Below are 4,764 nucleotides of genomic sequence, written 5' to 3' on the forward strand. Positions count from 1 at the left end.
GTTAGCCGTGCTGTGACAGAGCATTTGGACCTTTTTCACTGAGAGGATGTGATGTAGCCATTGACAACGGTGATGCCCTACATACAACTTGCCATGGAAAGGAGTAAGAAGGATTGAATGAAAGCAGTAGGAAAGCAGAGATTCAACAGGAACAAGCATCTCTATGCACTTATCTGAAATTCTCACCAATGATCTACATAAGTTCTTCTATCTTTATTTTGTATTTATTTATCATTAATATTCGAAAACTCCATAACCAATTATTATCCGCCTGACTGAGATTTATAAGGTGACCATAGCTTGCTTCATACCAACAATCTCTGTGGGATCGACCCTTACTCACGTAAGGTTTATTACTTGGACGACCCGGTACACTTGCTGGTTAGTTGTGCGGAGTTGTGACAAAGTGTGATTCACGTTTGAGAGCACCAAGTCTTTGGAGCCATTGTTGATGATCACAATTTCGCCCATCAAGTTTTTGGCGCCGTTGCCGGGGAGTGTTCGAGTTTGGACAACTAACGGTTCATCTTGTTGCTCAGATTAGGTAATCTTCTTTTTGTTTTGTTTTCAAAAATTTTATCCCTATTTTCAAAAATTTTTTTTATTAAAAATAAATTATTCTATGGCTTCAAAATTTTTAAGAATGGATTCTAGAGTTTCATGAAGCATGTTGAATCCTAGCTGGCTGTAAAGCCATATCCAAATCATTTTGGAATGAGACTTCAACTAATCACCTCAATGCATGTAATGCTATCCTAAAGCTGGCTGGCTATTAAGCCATGCCCAACCCTTGAATTGGAGCTTTAGGCTAACATTGAAAGATTCCTAGAATTCTTATTAAAAATTTTGAATTTCTTATTTTCTTTTTCCTATATGTTTTTCGAAAAAAATCAAAATAAAATACAAAAAAATCATAAAATCATAAAAACCAAAAATATTTTGTGTTTCTTGTTTGAGTCTTGAGTCAATTTTTAAGTTTGGTGTCAATTGCATGTTTTTAAAATTTATGCAATATTTTTCGAAAATTCATGCATTCATAGTATTCTTCATGATCTTCAAGTTGTTCTTGGTAAATCTTCTTGTTTGATCTTGATGCTTTCTTGTTTTGTGTCTTTTACTGTTTTTCATATGCATTTTTGCATTCATAGTGTCCAAGCATTAAAGATTTCTAAGTTTGGTGTCTTACATGTTTTCTTTGCATAAAAAATTTTTCAAAAATATGTTATTGATGTTCATCATGATCTTCAAAGTGTTCTTAGTGTTCATCTTGACATTCATAGTGTTCTTGCATGCATCATGTGTTTTGATCCAAAATTTTCATGTTTTGGGTCATATTTGTGTTTTTCTCTCTCATCATTAAAAATTCAAAAAATAAAAAATATCTTTTCCTTATTTCTCTCAAAAATTCGAAATTTTGTGTTGACTTAGTCAAATTTTTTTTAAAATAAATTGTTTCTTGTGAGTCAAGTTAAAATTTTAATTTTAAAAATCTTATCTTTTCAAAACTTTTTCAAAAAAATCAAATCTTTTTCATTTTTTATTTATTTTCGAAAATTTTAAAAATATTTTTCAAAAATCTTTTTCTTAATATTATTTCATGATTTTCGAAACTTAACTAACAAGTAATGTGATTAATTCAAAAATTTGAAGTTTGTTACTTTCTTGTTAAGAAAGGTTCAATCTTTAAGTTCTAGAATCATATCTTTTAGTTTCTTGTTAGTTAAGTAATTAATTTTAATTTTAAAAACTAAATCTTTTTTTTACCATATATTTTTAATCATATCTTTTTAATCATATCTTTTAAAATCATATCTTTTTCAAAAATTTGATTTCAAAATATATTATCTTCTTATCATTTCAAAAATTGATTTTAATATCTTTTTCAACTAACTAATTAACTTTTTGTTTGTTTCTTATCTTTTTCAAAACCACCTAACTACTTTTCCATCTCTAATTTTTTGAAAATATCTCACCCCTTTTTCAAAATTCTTTTTAATTAACTAATTGTTTTAAATTTTAATTTCAATTTTAATTCTTCCTTTAATTTTCGAAAATCACTAACTCCTTTTCAAAATTTATTTTCGAAAATCTCTCTCCCTTCATCTTCCTCTATTTATTTATTTATTCACTAACACTTCTCTCCATCTCAAATCACTGCCCCTATCCTCACCCTTGTGTTTGGATTATTCATTCTTCTTCACTCTCATTCCCTTTCTTCTTCTACTAACAATAAGGAACCTCTTTACTGTGACATAGAGGATTCCTCTTCTTTTTTCTGTTCTCTTCTTTTTCATATGAGCAGGAACAAGAAAAAAGGCATTCTTGTTGAAGCTGACCCTGAACCTGAAAGGACTCTGAAGAGGAAACTAAGAGAAGCTAAATTACAATAATCCAGAGACAACCTTACTGAAATTTTCGAACAAAAAAAGGAGATGGCAGCCGAACCCAACAACAATAATGCAAGGAGGATGCTTGGTGATTATACTAAACCTATGTTCAAATTTGATGGAAGAAGCATCTCAATTCCTGCCATTGGAACAAACAATTTTGAGCTGAAACCTCAACTAGTTGCTCTAATGCAACAGAAATAAAAGTTTCATGGACTTCCATCAGAAGATCCTTACCAGTTTCTAACTGAGTTCTTGCAGATCTGTGAGACTGTTAAGACTAATGGAGTAGATCCTGAAGTCTACAGGCTCATGCTTTTCCCTTTTGCTGTAAGAGACAGAGCTAGAACATGGTTGGACTCACAACCTAAAGATAGCATGGACTCATGGGATAAGCTGGTCACGGCCTTCTTGGGTAAATTCTTTCCTCCTCAAAAGCTGAGCAAGCTTAGAGTGGATGTTCAGACCTTCAAGCAAAAAGATGGTAAATCCCTCTATGAAACTTGGGAAAGATACAAGCAGATGACTAAAAAGTGTCCTTCTGACATGTTTTCAGAATGGACCATAATAAATATATTCTATTATGGTCTATTTGAGTTTTCCAAGATGTCATTGGACCACTCTGCAAGTGGATCCATTCACCTAAAGAAAACGCCTGCAGAAGCTCAGGAACTTATTGACATGGTTGCAAATAACCAATTCATGTACACTTCTCTGAGGAATCCTGTGAGTAATGGGACACCTCAGAGGAAGGGAGTTCTTGAAATTGATGCTTTGAATGCCATATTGGCTTAGAACAAAATGTTGACTTAGCAGGAACATGATTTCTCAAAGTCTGAATGGATGGCAAAAATTCATCCAACAGTACTAAAGAGGCATCTTCTGAAGAAGAAGCTTATGATCCTGAGAACCCTGCAATGGCAGAGGTAAATTACATGGGTGAACCTTATGGAAATACCTATAATTCATCATGGAGAAATCACCCAAATTTCTCATGGAAGGATCAACAAAAGCCTCAACAAGGCTTTAACAATGGTGGAAGAAACATGTTTAGCAATGGCAAGCCTTTTCCATCATCTTCTCAGCAACAGACAGAGAATTCTAGGCAGAGCACCTCTAACTTAGCAAACATAGTCTCTGATCTGTCTAAGGCCACTTTAAGTTTCATGAGTGAAACAAGGTCTTCCATCAGAAATTTGGAGGCACAAGTGGGCTAGCTGAGTGAGAAAGTCATTGAAACTCCTCCTAGTACTCTCCCAAGCAATACTGAAGAGAATCCAAAAACAGAGTGCAAGGCCATTGACATAGTCAACATGGCCGAACCTAGAGAAGAAGGAGAGGACGTGAATCCCAAGGAGGAAGACCTCATGGGACGTCTCTCAAGAAAGAAGGAGTTTCCTATTGAGGACATAAAGGAATCTTAGGCTCATATAGAGACCATAGAGATTCCATTAAACTTCCTTCTGCCATTCATGAGCTCTGAAGACTATTCTTCCTCTGAAGAGGATGAAGATGTAACTGGAGAGAAAGTTGCTCAATATCTAGGAGCTATCATGAAGCTGAATGCCAAGTTATTTGGTAATGAGACTTGGGAAGGTTGATGAGCGGATAATTTATACGCTTTTTGGCATTGTTTTTAATATGTTTTTAGTATGTTTTAGTTAGTTTTTATTATATTTTTATTAGTTTTTAGTTAAAATTCACTTTTCTGGACTTTACTATGAGTTTGTGTGTTTTTCTATGATTTAGGTCTTTTCTAGCTGAAATTGAGGGAACTAAGCAAAAATCTGATTCAGAGGCTGAAAAAGACTGCAGATGCTGTTGGATTCTAACCTCCCTGCACTCGAAGTGGATTTTCTGGAGCTACAGAAGCCCAATTGGCGCGCTCTCAACTGCGTTGAAAAGTAGACATCCTGGGCTTTCCAGCAATATATAATAGTCCATACTTTGCCCGAGATTTGATGGCCCAAACCGGCGTTCCAAATCACCTCAAAACTACCCGGCGTAAAACGCCGGAACTGGCACAAGAATGGGAGTTAAACGCCCAAACTGGCACAAAAGCTGGCGTTTAACTCCAAGAAGAGTCTCTACACGAAAATGCTTCAATGCTCAGCCCAAGCACACACCATGTGGGCCTGGAAGTGGATTTTTATCTCATTTACTCATCTTTGTAAACCCTAAGCTACTAGTTATCTACAAATAGGACCTTTTGCTATTGTATCTTTGAATCTTTTGATCACTTTAGATCTTAGGATCGATCTTGGTTCTTCTGGTTCCCTCTCTGGGGCCGAAGCCAATGATCACTATTGTTCTTATGTATTTTCAACGGTGGAGTTTCTACACACCATAGATTAAGGTGTGGAGCTCTGCTGTACCT

This window comes from Arachis duranensis, chromosome 9, assembly GCF_000817695.3.
Source record: "Arachis duranensis cultivar V14167 chromosome 9, aradu.V14167.gnm2.J7QH, whole genome shotgun sequence".
Lineage (NCBI taxonomy): Eukaryota > Viridiplantae > Streptophyta > Magnoliopsida > Fabales > Fabaceae > Arachis > Arachis duranensis.